We start from the raw sequence: 25,127 nt of genomic DNA on the forward strand, positions 1-25,127 counted from the left end.
AATTCGGATATAGTGTGTTGCATACTGATGCTCAAATTAATATCAAGAAAGTATAGCTGTTTGAAAAAAAGAAAATAAGAAGTACCTCTCAAATTTTTGTGGGTTTTTTTTGGTTAGTTATTCATTCCAAACAATTCATATTCAAAATGCAAACTTGAAGCAGGACAAGAGAGACTTTCTGCAATTGCATAAACAGTAATTGACTCTTTGTCCCTCCCTGTTGTCTGCTTGGTCTTTTTCCTCAAATATTTATAAAGCAAATGGACTTCCATTCCTCTTTAAGCAAGGGTGAGCCAGTATGGTCCTAATACACTTTGTGCTGTTGGAACGAGATGTTTCAGTAGCTTAATTGTGTTTACTAAATTTCAAGAAAGAAATTTTTTCCTATGTGTCTTATCTTCTTACAGTTTGCTGATAAAAATTAAAAAGGTTGATCTGTAACTGTTTTGACAGAAAATTTCAAAGATTAACAAAAATACTAACCAGAAAATGCACATATATATTTTCAAATTCAAAATTTTTCATTTATAGTAAAATGAAGTGCTCACTGTACTGCTGTGTATGTTACATGCCACATAAAACAGAAATATACTGTAGAGTCCTGCCTGCGTGGCCAGTATGATCATTTCAGAGTAGTGTATTGTGAGAACTAGTACTCATTAGAGCTTCCCAAAGATACAGTGTTTGTCATGATATGTGCCTGCCTTTTTAATTACATCCTAACTTCATTCTCCTTAGCACTTTTTACTAAAAATTTAGTGTTATTTTCACCTTCTGAAAAAGGTTCAAACCCAAAATATTGTAGACATAGATGATTGTACAGACAGACCACCTATTTAGGTCTTTTTTAGAGCACAATAATTTGTAGTTACATCACTTCTGAGATGCAATCTTAAAGTTCGTGGCAAGGGTACAGACTTTAATAGAGTGAATATTTCAGCCTTGGAAGAATAGAAGCAGATGTTGGGGTCTAGACTTACCTGTGTAAAGTCAAACCTAGAAAATAACTTTATCATTATCTACAGAGATCTTCCATATCATTTAGTTAAACTGCTTCATCAGATGTTCTTTCTTTCTTTGCCTTATTTTGTTTGTTTGTGGTTATTTTTAATAAAGCCATCTAATTACTGTTGTACTAGAGTATGTTAGTTTTCCCTTATTAAAAAAAAAAAAAAAAAGCAAATATTTCACATGGTGAAAATTCTACATAATCTGTGTAAATTTTGCCAGTATATAATTAATCTCACTGTAAAAATATTGTTTCTAACTTGCAGTCTTACAAAATCAAACTTTACTTTGGCTTTGTATATTAAAGTGTTTTTTAGTATTACCTTATTTTTTTCAACTTACTTACTTTACACATCATGATCAGCCAACCCTCTAGCTTTCTTATTATTGAGACAGATTGTTTTGTTAGTCTTTTACTACAAGGCAGTCTTTTCAGACTATGATTCATCCTTGCAAGGCTTTTCTCAATCTTCACCATTTATCAATATCCTTTTAAAACTGTAAACTCTGGAATAGGGTGTGGAATTGTTATTGGAGTCATATTAATGCACTATTTTACTTTGAACTTTCATTTTTATTTATACAAGCATCACATTTTGTCTTGACCTCTGTGTGAGCTGGGAACTCATGCTCCTGGTTGCTAATCACAATTTCAACATTTTTTCCACAATTTACAAAAATGCATGCTCTCATCTTAAAGTGTGACCTGTGTTCCGAGTTTTAATACATATATCATTCTACAAAGAGACCAATTTTCAATGCATAGAGGTTTTCTAGTGTCTGTGGAAAACTGCTTGGTTGTTATTGTTATTTTTCACTACAGATAGCATTTGCAAATCTTTCCTACACTTATTGGATGTTTTCATTGAAATCCTTATTAAGATCTTACATGCTTAACCTTTGCTGATTTTTTTTTCCCATAAGAAAAATAGGATAATAATAGAAAAAAGCTAATTCTTGTTCTGTGAAGACCCTCCTTCACTTAACAATATGCTTGTCTAAACTGGGAACTGACTCCTATTCCTGCACACACTCTCTTTGCTTTCGTAACCATCCAAAACAAGGTTTTTCATTTTATCTGAAACCATACCTAATTAAAGAGTCTAACTCCTAATCAATATCTGACAATACCACAGTAGCAGCATTTCTATAGTATGATGTATTTAATATTCAAAATATCACTAAGTCACAAATTAATAATGAGATTAATTTATGGGTTATTTTCCTTTTGCATATTTAGAAACATGCAAAAAGGATATACAGCATACTTCCATGCAATACTTTTTGGACAGCTGGAAACTTGCTTTACCCATTGTGTTTGCCCAGAAACCACAGCGTCAACAAAGCAGAAGGCCTAAGCTGATATTTATAGCTGTAGTGACTTAAGACAATCCCTGTGCATACTCATAGCCTATGTCCCTGTTGCCATTTAGATCTGCGTCTTTGGAGGACAGACAGTTTTATCTTCTCTATTAGGCGCTCTACAGGTACAGTGCAATCAGGCTCCTTGACTGCTATGGTCGTTAATATGATTAATAGCATTAAAAAAACTCCTACCACAGGCAAATAGACAAAACCATGTCTCCTTCAATAATAAGCCTAATTATTCCCTGTGCTATACGATTAGCCCATTTTTAAGGATTCATATGGTTAGATTTTGATTCAGATTAATACTTTTGTAGGAATTCCATGTACCATTCACATAAACGCTGAGAGTGCAATTTGCTCCACACACTCATAGAAATCTTGATTTGATCTTGACAAATGTTGTCTGTAACATTCATTGATAAGAAAGATTGGGCTAACCAGAATCTAGTTATTCACCTCTACTTCCTTTCTCTTTTACATTAGAAACAGATGCAAAGTGCCTTGGAGTCAGATCTTACAAGCTCTATGTAACCATTTCATTTTAAAGTGCTATGCAGATTGATTAGTTATTAATATTATAAAGAATTATTTATAGCATAATTAAAGCATTACAGAAAAGCATATAAGAAACTAAACCCCATATAAGAAACTAAAACCAATTTACCAGTCTGTATGTGCACCTTAAACTTTAACTGCACTTGAATAGCACAGGAAGGAGACCAGAAATATCATCAAATGAAAGCAAAGATAAATGAAATGCAGTCCCTAAATACCTAATGCTGATGTCACACCTCACATTCATTCACAAGTCAGCTCCCTTCAGCAATTTAGGTTTCATCTACAGCCACGGTGTTAAGGATCTGGATGTTCAAAACATAATAGCTCTGCAGGTAACTCTTTTGACAACTGGTGGTCTGTAAGACACTGCTCACAGACATGTGGACTTCAAAAGAATACTATAGCTGCAAGCCTTAAACAGTAAGTAAGTTTTCTGCAAAAATCATTCTTGGAAGTTCTTAGAAAATCTCTTGCTTTTGGACTACAAAGAGAGACAATTAGAAGATCAGAAGTGTTGGAATTATTTTCCTCTTTGCAAAATAATTACATAGAAGATGGTCTCAGTAGTAGGTAGTGATATGTATTTCTAAATGCCCTTCTCACTGGATTATATCATTCATGCTTTTCCTGGCCAAAATAATCCTGTTTCTTTTGCTACCCAAAGCACAGTTTCAACTTCAATGTAGAAAGTACTTTCCACCTAAACTAACCTCTGTTACACTGCAGTCTTTTGAGAATATGTTTTTGAAAGTCCACAGACTGATTAAGATATTGAATCCAAGTCTCCTAACTTATCTCACTAAATGTCTGAGCCAGAATAGCTATTGTACAGTGACCAGGCAATTTTGGAAGCATTAATGTCTCTGACAGTGACTTTCATAAGAAGATCTTGGTATGCATAGATACTCTTTGAAAATGCCTATTGTATGAAGCCGCTTACTGGACCTGGGTGTGAGATCCTCAAGCTATGAGAACACTGCCAATCTCTACCTGTCAGCTGAGCCATCTATTCATCAGCATGTTGTTAGCCCGTTCCAAATGTGGGGCAATTTCCTTCACATAGATTTCAAGTAATGTGTTTTTACTTTGTAATTAAAAGAGCTAAAGGTATTTATAGACAAGCACTAGTGAAACTAGATCGAGCTTAACACAATATCTCTTCCAGAGAACATAATTCTCTGAAATTAAATCAGCAGAAGAATGGTTTGCATATGCGTTAACCACTTAGTATAAGGCAACAGTCTAAAATAAATGAGCAGTGAACAGGAGTTTAAACTAACCTGTAAGAGAAAAGGAATATTAGTTCTGCCACACTGGCTGCGAGGATGGTCTTCAGCAGCAGAACAAGAGCGAACAACTTGGGTTGGGGGAATAAACTCTCAAGCTGCTGCAATTGCAACTCTTTGCTAAATAAAAGAAAATTGAAGTGCTAACAGAGTACACAAGCTTAGCCAATGCAAGGTAACTCGTTAAGCCACATGAATTTGATGGCATTTGTTTGTGTGCCCACAGTTAATGCTCTGGGATTCTGGCTGGGTTTAGGAAGATTTAGGTAAAAGCTGTTCATGCTGAGTGGGTCTGGGAAGACCACAAAGAAACTCCCAAATCTCAATAGGAAGTACCTTGTGAATTTAGGTACTTATAGTATGGGCAGTTACTTCTGAATAACAACGACACAGCAGTCTGACCTCCCCAGAAACACTACTTCAGTTTATGAGCCATCTAAAAATGAAATTAACCTAATTTCAGATATGAAAAGGCATGAGATTGGTTGGCTTAAGAAGAACAGTTTGAAAAAATAACTAACATAAATAAACAGATGAGAGCCACTGAATGGGTTAAATTTGTTGTGTCCAAGTCACTGCCAAGTCTTCAGCTAAGGACAGGAAGTTTATTGGCAATTTTCTGAAAGAGGAGGAATCCAATGATAAAATGTGAGCCATTTGTCTTCCTAGCCATTAAAGGAAATTCACTTTAAGGATGTTTCTGGAGTAGCTGCCGCTGCTGCTGTACCCATTATAATTTATCAGTGTGTCTGCTGGTAGTATTATCATCAGCAGGGGCTCAGGTGGACTTCCATTAGTGCTATCAGAGTCCTCATTGGCAAAATATTCCACTGACCTAGACAGGATCTATCAAAAGCTTTCAAAGCCTCATCTGCTGTGGATTTTTTTTCTGATAATTATTTTCAGCAAGTTTATAAGATAATTCCTCAGGATTAGTTATCTAGGGAAAAGCAGCAACTACAAACATATTTAATAAATAAAACTGTGTCAGTCATCATCATGTTCCTTTATTTATAAGTCATATCCTTCTCAGACTTCATCTACTTGTGTGACATTTAGAATGTGAAGTCTCTAGGAGAGATATTTTCTTAGCTGTCTCCACTGAGGTCCTGATTTTGATAGGGGTCTTTGGACACCATCACAGTACACATGTTTAAAACTAATATGGCTATAAATACAATAAACGTAACTAAACACACTTATTTAACTGTACATTGCATTAGTATTACATCTCTGCTGCTTACTTTGACTTAAAAGCTTTGTTAAATTCATGCCAAGTAATGAAAAGTCAAGTTTGCTTAGTTTCTTTGTCTTATATGTGCATAGTTTCTGTGTCTTAAATGTCAACACATGTGACAGACTGGGAAATGGTAGAAGGTGGATACATCTAAGAATAGATAATCTGAAAAAGCCTCCTAATTCTGTGTCAAAAAACAACACAGACAATGCGCTCCACAGGACTGTAAAAAGGATGCATTGTATTATCCTGCTAAAAAAGGTGACTGCACAAAAATGCCATCCCTGATGACAGGCTTAACTGGTCAGCATCTGCCCTTCCTGACCTTATAATAAATAAAATTGTAATATTAATTGATATTTTATTTGCGTTAACGATTATATTTATTACAGTTTCATTCCATGAGGTTTAGTACAATCACACACACACAAAAAAGCAGTGTCTACTCTGAAGCCCTTATTACATGTACTTAACACGGGAGGCAACAGTTGGGTACAGCAAGCAAAAGTGAAGTTGCATAATATTATAAAGAACACTTTTTAGAAGTGGTAAGCAACTATCACAATCACCACCTACAAATTAATTTTTAACAAAAGAGTGATTTATGACTCTCTCTTTTCCTTTCTCCCAACATATCATTTCCCCTTTCAGCACTTATTGTTTCCTCATATGGCTGTCAGTCATTCAGTGCAGCTAGTAGGGTGAGTGAAAACAATCCACTATGATCAAATGCAATTCTTGTCTTTCAGTACCCCTTGATCACTCACTGGACTCATGAGAGAGCAAGGTGAAGGTGGTGGCTAATAAACAAACAAACAAACAAATAAATAAATAGATGAATAAATAAAACCAATCAAGTTGAAACCCTGAAGTCACATGAAGTGAGGTGTGACTTAATAAGGTCACAAAAAATTAAAAAACTGTGCTCACTTGCAAGTTTGGTTTGGAGAAAACAAGTTTTCAAATAGCAGGCATTGCTTTTGAATAATACAAGCAGCTGCTTAGGTCTACTCAGAATGCGATATCTAAGTTTTCTGGCATACAAGATCTGATTATTCAGGAGGTTGTAACATACAGATGTTTGTCCTGCTGCTCTGTTAGGTGCTGCCATATCACAGCAAGGCCAGCAGAATGGGTAGAATGTCTGCTGCTCAGTTTTCAGATAATAACTTTTTTCTATTGAGACCAGCATTCACTATTATAAGTGGCAAATTTTATTATAACAACTGTTTACTTTTATACAATGGGCTGTGAATGAATGAGGCAAAAACCTCCCATTTATGGATCCCTTTGGACTTGGTTAGCTGTTGGAGTATTACATTCTTATTACAGACATGTTTTTAGTATTTTGGAATCCAGTCTTTGCCCCTCACAAATACATCTTCTGTCAGTCTGGCAGTGTAAAGGAATTGAATATCTCTAGTCAGGAGTATCTTGATGCAAGCAAACATCGACTTTTTGCCAGCTCCAGACATTGTGATGGTATGTCAGATGTGGAAGGGGCTTGAGCAGTGACCATTGAGTGATTCTTTCTGGCAGAGAAGCTCCTTGGGCATTTCTATGTGTCAGTGCAGATGACATGAACCTCAAGGCTGTGCTGGAGGCCAGCTGGATCCAGCTAGCGCCCAAATTCCAATTTGTATGTTGAAAATTGTGCATGGTATGGATGTGCCATGTGTGCCTACTTGTTGTCTCTACTGAGTAATTTCAGCCATAGGCAACTTTTCTGTTGAAAACACAGACAAGATAACCAAAGATGATAACAGATTTGCTGGTTTGCCACAAGCTAACACATCTTTTTTTTTTTTTTTTTTTTTAATGGTTTGTGCTTTCTGATCCTGATTGAGAACTCAGATTTATAAACAGTGATATAAAAATAATCTTATTCAGAATCTGTGTAACATTTGTCAGTAAATGACTAACCTAATAACATACAGTAAGCAATCGATATGAATCAATCGACCTAAAAATATCTATGGAAAAACAACAATAACAGCAAAAACAACCAACCAACCAACCAAACTCCACAAACACTAAAACGCTAATGATAGATCTTATGGTAAACATTTGGTGTTAGTCGGTAAACAAGTTCTAACGCATAGGAATCCTATGAATTATTTGCAAGTCTGAAGTATTGTAAAATACTTCATTTACCTTTCAATATTTAACATCTATTTTCTTGAATTTTAGTCAAATATTTGTTAGAAAGTAGCCAATGGGAATTAATTAGCAAAGAATGAAGGCTTTTATAATATAAATTATGTCAACTAAAACTATGCAGGATTATATGTAAAGCTGTTATTTTGAGAAAAGTCTTGACACTATTAAAGGCAGTGCCAAAGGAAAGTCATTGTAAATGAGACTGGGATTTCACCTAACACTGAAAGCTGAAGAAACAAGGACAATATTTTAAATGATTACTATTTTTTTTTCTTACATATGCCACACATTGACACATTGGACTGAAAACTCACTACTATTTTCTGTGATAATTGTGTCTGTACTAAGTAATCAAGATTGAGATCATATTTATTTTGTATGGTTTGTGCCTAATTAAAAGACAAACTCTATCCTGAAAATTCTATGATCTAACAAGCTAGTACAAAGGGAAGTGGGAAGATTCCCATTTACTTTAGTACACATTAAATTGTTCCCTAAGTATGACTGGAATGTTCGATCATTTAACTGTGCATGGTTTGGAGGGCCTACTAACATGGAGAGAGAAAGAGGTCTTTCTTCCTTCCAAGTCATGGATAATTATAGCACTTCAAATATTGTCAGTTGTCCTTTGTTGTGACTGTCAAAAAGTATAATAGTTCCTTACACCAAAGGAAAAAAAAAAAGGAGAGAAAATATATAAATTAGTGTCTATAACACACTGTCATTTATTTTGGATGTTTTCCACCAGACATATTTTCATACCTTTAGGAAAAAAAAAAAAAAAAGTTTTATTATGGAAATCACCCACTTTATAATAATTAAAAGCAATAATGATCAACTAATACTCATGACAGGGATTTAGTGATAGTGAAACTAAATATGTCCCCAGGCCCATAGGCTTTTGCTCTAGGATATTCACATAACCAGTCTAAAGTGATTCTATAATTATTGCTCGTGAAAGCCAGTTTAGCCTTGTAGCTATCCACTATACTCTTTTGCTTTCTGAGAAGATTCCATAAGGTCATATTGACAAAGACAAACAAACAGTAGCATGGTCATATCCATTCAGTAGGTCTTGTCTGTGGCTAATGATTGTCAAAAATTGAACACAAAAAATCATAAAGTACCATCCTTCACTGACTTGTGCTATAGAAACATACTTTTTTTTTTTTTAATCTTCCCTTTCTTTAATTTCAGCTATTGGTATCTACTAATTGTCCATCACTCATAAAACTGAGGAAACTGTAGAATCATAGAACCATAGAATGTCTTGAGTTGGAAGGAACCCACAAGGATCATCAACTCCAGCTCCTGTCCCTGCATATGACCACCCCACAGTTCACACCATGTGTCTGAGGGCGTTGTCCAGTATCTTCTTGAACACTGCCAGGCTTGGAGCCGTTACTGCCTCCCTGGGGAGCCTGTTCCAGTGCTTCACCACCATCAGGTGAAGAACCTTTTCCTAATGTCCAATCTAAACCTCTCCTGGCACATGTTCCTGCTATTCCCTCAGGTTCTGTCATTGGTTACTAAATAGAATAGTTTAGGCACCTACCCTTCCTCCTCCCGTTGTGAGGAAGCTGTAGACCACGATGAGGTCTTCTCTTAGTCTCCTCCAGCTTGAACAAACAAAGTGACTTTAGCCACTCCTCATACGGCTTCCTCTCCAAACCCTTCACCAACTTTATAGCCCTCTTCTGGACACTGTAGCTTAATATATTTTTATACTGTGGCGCCTAGAACTGCACACAGTGCTCCAGATGAGGCTGCACCAGTGCAGAGCAGGGCGGGATAATCACGTCCCTCATCCGGCTGGCAATGCTGTGCTGGATGCACCCAGGACACGGTTGGCCCTCTTGGCTGCCAGGGCACACTGTTGGCTCATGTTCAATTTGCTGCTGATCAGAATCCCCATAGGGAAAGATTAATGTTTTTTACTAGTATGCAACATACATTTCCAATACTGCAGGTTTTCATTCCCAAAATATACCCATGGGAAATTTTGTGATGTCCTTCTCTAAATGGTCCTGGAGTTCATACTTAACAAAGAAACATATTTCATCCTCTAATCCTAGTCTTGAAGCAAATACAAATGACCTTTTTAGATGAGTAGATATTGACAGTTTCAATCTATGTAGTACTCCTGACATTCCAGACTAAAGCACAGTGCATGTCAGCAAAACACTAAGGTAATATAAAATTCCAGTTATTCAGCCTGCTCATTATCAGAGAGTTGTACTATATTTATTCATAAAAATAAAATGTTTCACTCTTAGTGTATGATCATCCAGCATCATATATGGTTATACATTTGTGTGTGTGTAAAAATATTTATACTAAATCCTCATTCAAGACAAGACTAAACCTAGTTGTATTACAATATCACAAGGAGCTTCCAGATCAAAAATGAGTTTCTTAACACACTAGGTTAAGAACAAGCAGATTCTGCCCATAAAGTTGTTCTATTACCAAATTGAACAAGCAAAAATGTAGACAAATGTGCATGTTTACACACATACACACATATACTTGTTGATGTTATCTTATGTGTCAATAATATTATGGACACTTGTGGTTCCTGTTCTTACTGTTCTAGCTCATGTGAAAAAAAGATTTAACATTTTAGCAATATTAAGGTAGAAAATTCAAATGAAAATACTATTTTAAACTTTTTCTTTGTGACATATTGTCCTATAATTAAAAGCAATTATACACATGTTGCAGATATGCAAGAGTGTGTGTGAACACATACACAAACTCACAATCACATCCAATTTTCTTTTAATTTTTGAATGTAAGATAATCTACCTATTGTGAATCAGTTCCTACAGTGTTGTATCTGTTGCACTTAATTTGATTACCCCGTGTTCAAATATAAGAAATAGCTGCAGAAAATCAATGAGATAAAAATGCAATTAATGCTTATTGGCTGAAAAGAGACGGGGTCTAGGAGGTAGACTAATAATTTCACCCTGACCAGTGGGTATATGTTTGCGATTGTTCACTTAAGTTACACTATTAAAAAAAAAAAAAAAAAAAGTAGCTATAGCAGTATTTTTCTTTCAGATTTTAAGTATATTTTATTTTGAATACTAATTTTGCACATTATGCCTACTGGTTTTTCATTCTGAAATTGTGTTTTATTTCTAGTAAGGAATTTCAGGGGCTACAAAATGTGCCATCTCAGTTGTACTATACAGCATTTTTTTCTTAAGAGCATGAGACCCCTGTTTATAGATGTGTTTAATTGAAGGGGAAGAGCAATCTGATTTAAGAAACTTAAGAAATTTAAGAAGGATTTCAGAGTCTGACTTCAGAAATATTTGAAATATATTATAGATTCTTGTACAATATGGAATGTACCTAAATAAACCTCTCCTCATGCCTTACCCTATAGCAACAACAGTGGGTAACTGGTGCGCCAATCTATGTGGAAGGCAATGGCTGGGGATGCATTATTAGCAGGACATATAGTCCTCTCCTAATTTAGCAGAATCAGAGTTGTGTGATCAGCAGCAGCTGTTAAGAATGAGGCACGGAAATGACCTTACAACCCTTGAAATTATAAAGAAGGTATGTATTTACGGCACCAGACACACAGAGGATAGCTTTGCCCAAGTCGTGTGTAAATTTACAGTAGGTGTGAGCTTGGTTAAATACAGTAAAGTGTGACATATTCATGAAGTTGTAGGAACACCTGTACATATTCATAACCTGTCCCCGAGAAGGCGGTTCTTATTATAATGAGTTCTGGGAGACCATTTCCATAGTGTCCACCTCTGGCTCCTCCTGGTTGCAGCTGCGCAGTGATCGTGAACTTGAGTCCTCTTCTCTGTACATGGTCACTTTTGGTCCAGTGTGATGAGTTGGTTAGGACTCAGACTGCTGAGTTGGTTAAAACTGCCGTATCTCCTGCCCTGTGCCCAAGTTTCTTTTATCTAGTTCACCCAAGGATGCACCAAGGATGCACCCAAGGATTATTATCTTTGCAAGGCATCAGCGAACTCCTGCTTCTCATACAATAAGTTACACAAAGCTAAGCAAGGCTAGGCAATAGTGATGTGGGTTAAAGGGTTAGGTCTCTGTTGGCTCTTTAAGTCTAGTGATGTGGGGTAAGGGTTAGTTCTCTAGGTGTCTTTAAGTGCTAGTTCTTTAAGCGTTAATTACTTAATTGTTAATTCCCTGTATCAAGAAAATCTTGCAATTAATTTTCAAATCTTCCATTTAGTAATATTTCTATGATGCTACACTAATGGATTAATATGTCAGAAACAGAAATTAGAAGACACGACAAAGAAAAACTAGAAGTGAAAACATTGCTAAAGTCTCTACAAGCCTTTAAAAAAGATCACATTTCTATATTTTTTTACATTGCATGGTATTTATTGCAGCAGAAGCATTAGTCAGACATGATCTCATTCCAGAAAGATTCTCTGCAAACTCAGAACAAGGGTTGTGTATTTGAAAAATGTAGCAAAGATAGTTATTCACAAGAATGGTGTTTCTTATGCAGAATCCCTTCATTGGTCACTGTAAAGAACTACATACTGAACCTCATAATTGCACTGAGTGGAAGCTTAGATAGACCTATCAACTTAAATTCCACATGCTGCTGGGCTTAAAATTGTATTTTGTGTGAAAAATGGCACTAGAATTTGTCTGGAATTTAAGAGAACAAGTCAGACAAGAAGCAAGACAAACTTTATTGTCACAAGTCTAACTTTAAGTATTAACTTTTCCCAAGTTATTTCTACTACAGTATTTGGAAAATCCAACCAAAATCATGCCATACTAGTATTTTTTTGCCACAAGAAAACTGATTTTTTTGCACTTTTTGTTAATTAAGGCATTTGTTAAATAAACAGAGCTGCCTAACAGAGCTTCTGATGGTTCTACTATGGCAATATCCTCTGGATATATTAACAGCATTACTCTCATGTCAGTTAGAATTGACAGTGCAGGTTTTAATAACAGGAAATATTCTTGGTCATACTGGAAGACTGAGGAATATCAGTACAAGATACTGCTTTTTTATGTAGTATACTTTCCATCACTAGAGGTATGAGGGCACATAACACCCTGCATGTTTTCTGCTGAATTATAAACCAATGCATAAATATGGTAGCTAAATACAGTAAATAATCAGCAAAATAAAGACCAAAAAGAAAGGTATAAGAATATGCAGATGAGTAAGAGTTGAACTATGAAAGAGTATGCTAATAATCAATAATTGTTACTACAATTTTGAAACTCCATGGGAAGACAAAGGAGATTTTATAGTTTGAAGAAAAAGTTTAAAATTGCTTAAAGGATGACTCCATTTCTTTTAATGGTTGCCTTCTCTTAGAAGAATATAATTAACTGTGAATGGATATGATGTTCTTTAAAGACAGCAGAGTGTACAAGTGAGGTGCAGAGTGTAAAGAATGTAGATTAGCACAAGAGATAAGTGGAAGAAAAGACTTACTAGCCACATCTGTATGGACAAAAAAAACATTTTGAGCAGTGATGAGGCATTCATATGAAAACAGAACCAGTTTTCAGATTAAAGCTTGGGATTTTCCCTCAGTCAAACATGATGTAGTTTAAAACAAAACAAAACAAAACAAAACAAAACAAAACAAAACATAAACCAAACCAAACAAAAAAACACTCACAACAAAACAAAACCTGTGGGCCTTTAGTGAACCTTTTATTTGAAAATGTCTCACACTTTCTTTAAAAACAAAATTCAAATTAGAATATTTGATAAGTTAAAGTGAATAGCATATGTGGCACATTCATGAAAGGAGAAGGAAAGAAAATTCCGTTAATATTTTTTGTAATAGTTTAGTGAGATTTTTTTACTTAGAACAAAGGATTGGTTCTGGGTACATCATCAGCAAGAAACTCTACATAAAAATAGAGGAAATGCCTTACTGGGTTAGCTCAACAGTCTCTGTGGGCAAATATTTTTGTCTGGCTGTAGCAATAGGAAAACCCTATTTGAACACATGAGCTTCATCACTTCCTGTGTTTCGTTCCCTTTGTACTCACCCAATATCTGTACCTGTTATACTAAGAAAGCTAGACAGGACACCTCGGCTGGTTCTTTCAGTGTCCGTTTATTGGTCTGTTGCATGCAAATTTCTCTAGGACCTTTATGACCCTACTATAACTTCTACCACTACAGTGTCGACGAAATAAAATGCATGCTTCATTGTAGTGAGAAAATGTATTACCAAAACCTCTGTTTTGAATACATTCCTGTACAAAAATCCTGGGAACATACAATATTATGTAAATCATTTGGTAATTATACAAATTAAACCTTACCTGCAGCTCTCCTGCAGACTTTGGGATCAGTTATTCCTTCTCCATATTTTAACTTCCTTGGTATTTGAACATTCATCCCCCACAATGTAGGCAGTCAAACTTTGTGACGTGCTTTGGGATTTCAAGGAAGAAGAAGCCATATAAGTGAAAAATATTATTTCCTGTGACCAACACTACCCTCTTGCTTTGGAAAAGGCTAATGGGACATATTCAAGTTTATTTACATACCAAGAGTTTAACTTAACAAGGCAAGAAAGAACAAATGGAAAATGGAGCTAGGACTGAGCAGAGACTGAGGTGAAAATTAGAACACAGCAGCAAGGTTATTATTAAAGCCATTTGTTGTTAGGTGCTGGAGAAAGGGGAATGAAATCAGGTGTTGCTAATAGGAACATATTCAGCAAATTTGTGACCTTTTGACAAAATACACAGGTCTTTCACAAAGAGCATCAGTTTAATGCTACTACAGTTTTCAGTGTATGTTGACTGAACTGTGGAGCTTTGGGATGTACACCTCAAGGAAACGTCCCTCATATTCACAAAACAGCATGGACTAGAGGAAAGAGGTGGGTCAAATAATTACCTCCTTACTTGGGCAAAACTTCTGTTTGTGTCAATGATATTGCTGCTCTGATTAACTAAGTATGGAAATATACACCAGAAAAAGTCAGATACACTGTCATCCAGTTGCTGATTGCAGCACTGGAAATCAAGTTAGACAAAAGTTTCTGTCACTCTTTATTATGTTTTTGCATTTTCATATAATTACAGGTGTAAATGACAAGAGCTTCAGAAGAGTCTCTTTAAATGTAAAAAGTTTTCCTCCTATGCCAATATTTAAGCAATGCCTCAGTAACCAATTAAGACCAAATGACTTCACTTCAGTCAGACAATAAATTAATTAAACTGAACCCATGGTGAAGTTCACATATCCCAGCCTAGACAGCAGCCAGTTTCTGTATTCTACGAATACTCATGCTTGTCACAAGCTGTCTGCATCCAGTTTGTAAAGGAAATTGGTGTGCAGACTGGCTCAGTCCATATTTAACGCTAGCTTCAGCAGTAATTAAAAACCAGGAGAGATCTTTAGGAAATCAATTAATTATGCATGCAAAATGCACCAACTAAATTTGGACGCACAATTAGATGACTAATCATAGTTTGAAAAGGCTGAGAATTGCAGTTGCACACTTACAAGGATGCTGTTGATCTGTGCTATCTCAGATGCCTGTACTTTCCTGTTTAGAAACTTCCTACTTTGGATGCTACTAAGATCTCTTAGTCAGATATTTGACACACCTGTAACACAAGATAATGCTTAGCAAGCTGTTTACACTTGCAATGCTAACAAGTGTCAACATCAATAGTCCAGAAACTTTAATACCAGAATTTCTTTGCTCATTAATGGGAATATACTTATGCCCAATTTTGTGAAGTTTCAATGGAAATCACTCCAGAAACTTGCATTTGCAAGAAACCAGTGTTATTAAATATGAACCTCCATTTGGGCTGGCATGTAGGGTAGTATTTATCAGCCCAGATTTGCATATGGAGCTGTAGGGGAAATGATAATTTGCAACTGTTCTGAAACTGCTATATTACTTCAAAATCAACGTTCTTAAAAGGCAAATATCAACAAATTTTGGAATAAATTGTTGCTTTCAGTGCGGCATGCCCGGCTGTATTTCACAGTGTGACATGACATGTTGATCTCTAGTTATTTGACAATTCTAATAAGCTGCTGCCTAAGCATCTGAGTAGCTAACCCCAGATTAATTCTAGTTTTATCTTTTCAGGGATGCCTTAATCTTCTGATGGAAGTTCCCAGTACAGTTACATTTGATTTGCAGGAAAACTTCAGGTTTATGGTATAGTCAGTTCTTTCTGGTTCACTCAGGCTTTTTAAATATTTGGGGTTTTTTTGCTTTGTTTTATTTAGTACACTTCTGTCCAGAAGATACAATCACAACAGAAGTGTTGCATTTCTCACTGTTTAAGTGCAAGCGTGAAGCACACAACAGCTGTCATCAGCTGTTAAAGGGTTTTCATTCAGCAGATTAAAAGTACAGAACGGGGGTTCCTCAGGTCACAGAGTAAGTGAGTGATAAGAGGGAATAACTAGTACTCACTTCTCCCATTTTGTACTTCAGCTTTCACTGTTTTTTTGTGAAAGCAATAGCTCTTGTATATCTGACTACAGAAAAGATTTAATGCATGATTATAAAAAACACAGAGGAACAGACTAGTTTTCTGCTTTTTTCTAGTACTTTTTATTTCACTGCTTCTGGAATCACCTGACATAACACCTGATATGAGTGAAATACAGCCCTGAAGGCAGACTATGTAGCTTTTTAAGAGTGTAATAAGTCATATTATACACCAAAATATGACAAATAACATCATATCTCACTCAAATGCTGAAAAGTTTGGGTAGGAAAAATGAAATTTTTTAGATCCATCATTTAGACATTAATATCTGTAGAAAGTATTTGCCATGAAAAATATCACAGTGGTGTGATCAAGTTTGCCATTTTTATGGCCTTTCCCTCCCTCTCATCAACTGGGAGAAACATTAAGAACATAGGCCAAATTCCCTTGCTGTAATGTACAATGAGTAATATTTTACTCTAAAAATAATCTTTAGTAATCATATTCTCTTGAATGGAACAATTTGGAAATAAAATATCAATCAAGACAAGTCAGTTGGAACCTTTTTCTCTCCTTAGATGGAATAATATTTCTGCAAGATCAGAGTTAACAAGATCGGATAATGCCTTGGAGATAGCCCTCCAACTAATGTCCTATCAGAAATCTGACAACTTAAACTGTATCTTCTCCACCAGGAGAATTTCATGGCTGTTCTAGATGTGTAGGGCAATAAAAAGTAGAAGTAAATCAAATAGGGACATTAAGCTGATATTTAAAGTTATTATAGACAGGATATGCTGATTCTAAATCCAAAGGATGCGTTACAATACATAGACTGAATGGTGTCCCCTTGGTTAATTTTCTACTTCTTTCATACTACTAAACATATGAAATAATAACAAATCTTGTTCAATTAATCTTCCATCTAAAAACCAAGCACAGTGAGTCACACCAGTGTGTCAATCAAAGCCATTTCTATGGCACATGTGAGTCACACATGTGTTGTGATGACCTGCAAGTATGAATAAAGACACAAATCTCTCTCATGTACATGGTGTGGTATGCTGCTCTCCAAGTATTTCCATGTAATACAGTTCTATAAAATAAGGCAGAAAAAGATTATTAATGACATCAACACCTCTGATGCTTTCTTTAAGGACTTTCATACACTGGGAAATGTCTTTTAATACATTTTTCATAAACTGGAAAGTGTTTTAAATAACTTTGAGTTTGTTATTCACTCTGCTGTAACAACTTTGGTTTTTGCTAGTAACCAGAACAATGGTGGCCTGAGATAGATCTGCAAAAAAAGTAGACCTCAGTATTTCCTCCTGCTTTATGATTTGTGACTGAGAATTCCAGTCTACAGAGTCATGGCAATGCTACTTAAGCACTGGTCTAAACTGCAGAACAAGAGTTTCACCAGTGAGTGGCAAACAAGCTCATCTAGCACTCTTCTGAGGTGTACATGTATTTAATGTACTTACGTGCCTCAGATGCAATAGCAATAAAAACGTAAGTCAGCCTATACTTCTGACAAGGTTACAGAACAAAGTAGTGTCAGACCATAAGAGGTAGAGATGCAGCGAAAACTACTTCTAATAGGGTGTGGCAGTGTTACATTTCCATTCTTCAGAAAACCATATTTTATAATCCTGTCTCAAAAACTTTAAATCTGTCTTGTGTAATTATAATTGAAGACCATGACCACAAATATATTTATCATTTTATTGAGGGAAAATATTTAGGACATAAATGATGAAAGGCATAGGATATCAGGTAACATCTAAAAATGTGGTTGTATAACACAAGTAAAAGACAAATGTCAGCATAATGTGTACTTAAAAATACCATTTCAAAACCTTTGGGTTTTCTTAGGTTATTCTAAACAAGAATATGTCCAACCCTTTTCCTGGAATACACAAACAATTTATAGTGTATCTTAATTTTGTAAATGAAATCTTTGTGCACCACTAGCAACACCACCATCTGTCCCAGATGTGTTATTCTTAGTAAATTAAGTTGTTTTAAACATCACATCACCCAGCAATAAATGAAAAAACAGTGTTAGACGACTCCAGTGCAACCCATAAGTCACTGTTTCAGCAGTGCCCATATAGCTAGCTGCTTCTTATGTGTCAGCTTATATACATATATATTCTTTTTGGTGTTGAAAACTGTTCAATTTTTGATTACTAGAAAGCACACAACATCTGAAATGAAGAAAAAGAGAAAAAAAAGAAAAAAAAAAAAGAAACTACAAAAGCAGGGCATCAGGTGGCAGCCTTGTTGTTGCATTTATCTTATAAGTAATGTGTCAATTTTTTCCGTAACAAGCATATCCTCTATTGTGTGTGTCCACTCAGTCATTGATGGAATTTCTGTGTTTTCTCAATTTCTCACAATGACACTTTTCAATGCCATGATCATGGCTGGGAGCAGAGGTCACCACACTGCCTCCTGATCAGCAATTTTAGGCACAGCAAAATAAAAGATGTGTCAATTTGAGTTTGGTTGTTTTGGGAAGCAGGAGTTTCTTTTTTCTTTCTTTTAGTCTAAGTGACACACTTTCTGGATTAAACCATTCATGACTTGTTCTTCCTCCTTTTAAACAATTTTCAATACAATTATCTTTAGTTTTCTGATGTTACCTTTATATACTCAATAGTTTCTTTTGCATGTTTGGTTCTAAAAGGATGATGCCATGCATAACACAATATTTTAATTGTTATTTGCAGCATGAAGAAAGAACATACTCCTTTCTGTTACACCTCACCTAGGATTTTGAAATTAAATTTTTAAATACAATTGAAGAAAAAAAAGTTTTGGAGGATTCCTTATGTTCAATGTCACCTCTCTTCTCAGCAGAAGTTAAGAGATGAATCACAGTATGAATATCAGTTATGTCCATGGAGATATTTTCCATATATAAATAACAAAACCTACCTCTGATATGCATTCTTTTTTCCTTTCTTATTCCTTCTGGGTTTATACTAATTTGACTTTACTACATAGCTCATGGTTAGCAAAATCAACTAACTCTGCCTCTTAATTGAGACCATCAGCTTCCTCATCTAAATGGATACAAGGCGAGCCTTTACAGAGCCTCTGCTACTTCATTTCATAGTCCTGGGATGAGAATGAACATCTGGAAAAGTATATTTTTATGACTAATATGTTGTTCAAATCCATATCTTTCCTACAAAACAGGGCTAGACCCTTAATTTATTACTAACAATGGATGCTCTAAAAGCGACTAAGTACTTTGTTTGATTTTACAGTTATGTTTCCTATCATAGACTGTTAATAGAAAGAAAATTCAGAAACAACCTAATATTATTCAGGCAGGGTTTTCTGAACTGTTTCCAGAGCTGGTCAATACCATGGTAAATAATATTCACAAAAATCTAACTGACAAGTAAATCTCACTGAAGTCCTTCAACCATTTTAATGACTTAATATCTTTGAAACTCATTATGCTGAGTGTAGAACTAATTTGCATTAAGATATATTGCATTTCATAAGACATGCTAAACCGTGATTCCATTATTGAATTTCTTTACAGCAAATGTAGAGGTACAATGAGCTTGGCTGTTTAAACAGACACATTTGATGTCGATATAGTAGTGCCAAAAAAAAAGATCTATGCAGTTTTTACTATATTCTGCATCTTACTTAGTTTCAAGGAAAGGTTATCCCCTACATGTGTAAATGAATAACAAAAGCATTATTTACTGCATTTTTTTGCCTTCCTACTCTTGCTTAGGCTGAGAAAACGAAGTTTAAAAATATAAAAGCAACATTTTATACTTCTTGTCTCCTTTTAATGCAAAAGGTCTATCTAAACATCCTCTTTAAAAGCCATGAAACATTATTTTTTTTTTCCACCAGGGAGAGGACAGAATATTTTCCCATGAGAGGTCTATTTTTCAACAGATACATGAACTATCATTAAGGTCCTACTGCAGTGTATCCTTTAATTTCCCTTATATATGAAAGCAAAATTAATACATCTAAATAACAACTCTGAGTTATTTACACTTCAAGACTTTCCATGTGAGATTGGCTGGGCTGAGACAAAGCCCCCAGAATGGCTGCTAGTATTTTGTGGCTCTATTGCTCTTCATTCAAAGAATGCTCATGAGGGAAGTGTGAAACAGATCTTCAAGTCCAAACATTTTTCTTTGCACACAGAATGCTCCTTTTGTCTCCCCTCCTATTCACCAATACAAACATAAAATGAAAGATTCATTCTGCTTTAGGAGAAGTTCTTGATGCTCATGGCAAAATAAATAAAGAAATAATTGAGTGAATCACATTCTTACTGCAAAATGGAAAAGACAGGTTGAAGACAGCCTTAGACTTCTGTTGAAAGCAGCAGCAAGCAAGGCAAGTCCCTGAGCTGTCACCAGCTGTGGTGGTGTGAAGAGAGCATTTTTTTAGGCTATTAAAGTATCCATATCAGCAGGGAGCCATACCAAGGCAGCTCATTTAGCTCTTTTAGAATTGTCTCTTATGAGAACTGAGGACACTAGGTTGCAGGGATCTCATATATTTGCTAATGTTTCTTCCACTTATACAGGCTATTAGAAAATTATGTTCCATTCTATTCCTGCTTCTTCTCTTTCGCTACTGAACTTGTTATTGAACACAGAAGCAAGAGAGTGTGAAGAAAATTAAGTGACATACCACAACAGGGTAGGGAACAGTGCTTAGAAATATATAGACCAATTTCTCTATTGAAGAAACATAAGAAATATTTCAGACTTTTCTTCAACAATAGACCTGAATTTCTTTGCTAGAAAACACAATAGCCATTTATTACTTTAAAAGGCGTTAAGTTATGTCTTGCCTAAGTGCTATTCATTGATCTTTCCAGATGCAATATATTTGGCCAGATATGGAAATGCTATAAGCAGTATGGGATAACTAGTATCCGTTCAATGAATTCAGAGTGATTTCCTGGCTGATACAGATTTTATGGTGATCATTTTAAGTTTGTAAATTAAACAAGTTAAAAAGCAATTGCATGTAAACGAACAGGGGCTCCCCTGGAGAAAAGGCTATACACTTTTTTTAATACAGTGAGGGAACACATTTAAGTTCACATAGTTTTTACACCAAAATGCAAAGTGCTCAAGACTCTCTAACACTGGTGTTATTTCTTCAGAAAGTAAAAAAGAACTAATTTCTGATAATTCAACAGAAAACATCTTAGAAGGTCTTTCTCAAGACAACTGTGTTGTTAAAACTGCAATGTTTGATATATTAAACCTACTCCTATAAACTCTTTTAGTTAGATGCAGCAAAAAAGGAAAAAAAAAATCAGGAAAAACCAAGACAACTCTTTTCTTCCTCTGAGGGCCACGCTACATTAAGCTTTACTTAGGTGTCCATATGGCTGTAAGGTATCTCCTCTGTTGTCACCTGGTGCTAAGCCTGTTAAACCAAGTCCTTTCAGACAAACTTTGCCCAAAAGCTGTTCACTTTTTTGTTGTTGTTTTGTTTGTTTGTTTGTGTTTGTTTTTTTTTTAAAGACTTTTTTTCCTTAATGTTTGGAGTCTGACGCAGAAACCAAATGAAACTCACATTCAAGTTTATAAACTGCAAAGTGTGATCACGGTAGATGTTTTTGATGGCTGGCTGTGCCATGATTTATGCCATTTCCCTACTTCTTCATTCTTCTAGGCTCAAAATGCATATTATTTTTCATACCAGTTAGCTTAGGGACTCCACAGATCCAACTGAGCATTACACTATGTTATTATTATAGCAGGTATGTTTTCAAGCACTGAGCAGAGTTATTTGGCTGTAACAGCTTTGAAAATTTACACTCGATATCAGCCCCATTACTATCTCCCAGGCCCAGGAGAAATAACCCTCCCTTCTCTTCCCTCCCCCCATTCAGTGTCACGCTTCCTGAGCAACATCTATGGGCAGATTCTTTGGTCCTTGATATTGTAACTTAAGCCTTTACATCCTCATGGTCGGAGAGTGAATGTAGAAGTACTCTGTATGCATGTACTTCCTTGTAGCTTATTAATGACAGCATTTTTTCTTCTTAATATTCTGTCCATGTTCCTGTTCACAGGAAGGCTGAATGATGTAGACTGTTTCTTGAAATCTTTGCCTTGATGATTTTTGCTTCCTTTATCCATGTCAGTGTGAGGTACAATCAAGAAATAAAAGCCTATTTTTGAGATACTGATACAAAGAGCAGAGTGCTTCCCTCCTCACCCCTTCCCTTCACTGTCTCCCTTTTCTTTTTTGAGCAAATGATATTTTTTTATGTAGGGCTTTCTTTAGGAATCAGATTGATTTTGTCTTCCTCTTCAATGCTAATATGTAAATCCTGCCAAAGAGAAGTCTGCATAGAAGTCAGATTCTTCTTAAAGTTCATTCTCATTCTGAAATTTCATTACCACTCGTGGTTTTTGTGGATATTTGCTCTACAGTTTCACTCCATTCCCCCCCACCCCACAAATTATGAACATTTTCACATTTCTATAGCGTGGAGCTAACAAAAAACTTCCTAATAATGTCACACACATTAAACGTTCTGCAGTGACTTGCAATCTTTTTTCTTCTTTTTCACTGACAATTGAGATAAGCAGAGAGTTATTAATTCTTTCCCTATAACTATTTTTGGATGAGTTTTATAACTTATTATGAAGCATTTGGTAATTTACTAAGCATTGCTCAAAGAGTTTGTCAGTCTGTGATACACCATGCAAGTTTCCTTTCTTCCAAAGAGATATATTAAATCATATAAATAAAATACTTGAAGAAAGAGGAAGTAAACAGAGAGATTTTCTTCAACAAAATCAGCTGGTTTATCTGACATACGTCTCAGACGAAAACTGTGCTTAAAGAAAGTCACAATTTATTTTCTCTTAACTTTTCCTGAAGATAAGTACATTCACAAGCCCAGGAACAGTATTCCTACACAGGCTTATTATTAATACCGTATAGTATATTCTTGGTCAGTCACACATAAAGAGGATTTTCTCTGAATTAATATCTTGCAATGTGTCAGCAGCCTTAGTTTTAAAGGCTCCCAAAAGGAGAACAACGCCAACTATGCCCCTAAGCATACCCACGAGGCTTTAAATATGCATGTTTGTCAACATATATAATCTAAAATATACTTATAACATTTTAAATACTTTACTTTTATTTTTTTCCTGAATTATACACAAAATGCAACATCTGAGAAGATCGAACTGCTACCTGTATTGAAGGTTGAAATTACATTAAGAAGCTTGGATTCCTTATTCACATGGATACAGGAGAAGCTGGTGGCCTCCACCTACACGAGCTCTGGATGAAACTCGTGAACAACCATTCAGGTCAGCTACAGATTGACAACAGTAATTCTTTTCACAGAGGTGCTTACTAGTGCTTGTAAGGATTCTCTTTTGCTAGAAGCTATATACATAAAGAGATAAGGAAATGAATCTCTGTCTAATGACAGATTACAATACAAATGTATCATGTTTGATATTGTTAATAGTGTAATGTCACTGCAAGCATGGCAAAGTGGGCAGTAAAAGGCATCCACCATCAATGCCCTTTTAAACTTATCCTTTGCACATGACTGTTCCTTTGTTTCTAATGATCAGCCGTATTTCATGTCTAGCAGAACTGTTCTAATGGGGAGACTGATAAAGTACCTCATGCAAAAACCATACACATAAACCCTGTCTCCCTAGATAAACAATTACCAAAATCAGACACTTCCCCCATTTGTACTCTTGAGTCTATCTCTCCAGAATATTCTGCACCTAAACAGTTCTGCTTCACATCTTCTTCATCCAGCTTACCAAACAGCTCCAGACTCCTATTTTTTGCAAAAAGCAGAATTCACAGCCCTCACAATTCCTCTTTTGATCAGACCTGGCTGGGAAGTGCAAAACTATGTGTGGTAGCCACTGCTATTTTTATTTGGTTTTATCTCCATTTGTGTCAATACATAAAAGGAGCTAAAATTACACCTTCAATTTAAAAATTAAAAAACCTCACCCATTTGCAATTGCCTCTTTAGCAAATATAACTTTGAACATGTAATATAAATACAATTTCTTCATGTCTATATTCTTCAAGAGATTTTCAAAAGATTTGGGGATATGCTTGTGGTTACTGCACTTTAAAGAAAAAAGTGTTTTTTTCATACAGATCAAAAGGGTCATTTTAGTATGTCTTATACTTTGTATACTTTGTGGAAATTAACTCAAAGTACATACCCTCCTTTCTCATGCAAAGTATTCAAAACAGGCTCATTGTTATATTTTTTATCCTAAAACATGCAGATCTCATTATGTGCTTAAATAGTAACTTAAATTAAAATGTTATGCAAATGCAAATTTGACGTCAAGCAACTAGGGAATATTTTCTCTTGGAATGTTAAACCAATAATGTAATTAAACCATGGGAGAGAACCAAGATAAACAAATATGTCATAAAAGTGAATAACCTTATATCTTCTGTATTTTTATAGTTACGTGCATAGCAAGAAAATACAGAAGTGTACATTAGTATAATATATTTTTGGGTTTTTTTTTAACGTACGTTAATATGCACACCAAAATTATTATATGATACAGGAGGAGGGAAGCCAATGTCTGTACATCACCTATAGTCACCTTCCTGAGAAATCGTAACCGGAAAAGCAAAATGTGAGTGACACAGTCACAGATCACAAGTGAACAGAATTTTGCCCTCATAACAAAAGCTTTCAAAAACTCTTCTTAGAGGTTCTTGATAGTTCATCTTATTTAAAACTTACTCTTCCAGGAAATAAAATACCAACCCACAAATTTTTAAGGCTGTGTGAATAGCACTGGTAGAAACTGTAAAAACAATCATAGAGTTTTTGACAGGATTTGAAGAAACACTAGGAATGATACAATTAGTTTTTAGTACTTTTCTTCAGTATATTAGGTAGCAGAGGCTGATGGCTTGTACAGGAAAACAAAAAGCAATATCTGTATATTTTCCTAAGCCCTTTCTAACTTCCAGAATGTGACCCTGTAGATAAAATAGGATTT

Source organism: Nesoenas mayeri, assembly GCF_963082525.1.
Source record: "Nesoenas mayeri genome assembly, chromosome: 1".
Lineage (NCBI taxonomy): Eukaryota > Metazoa > Chordata > Aves > Columbiformes > Columbidae > Nesoenas > Nesoenas mayeri.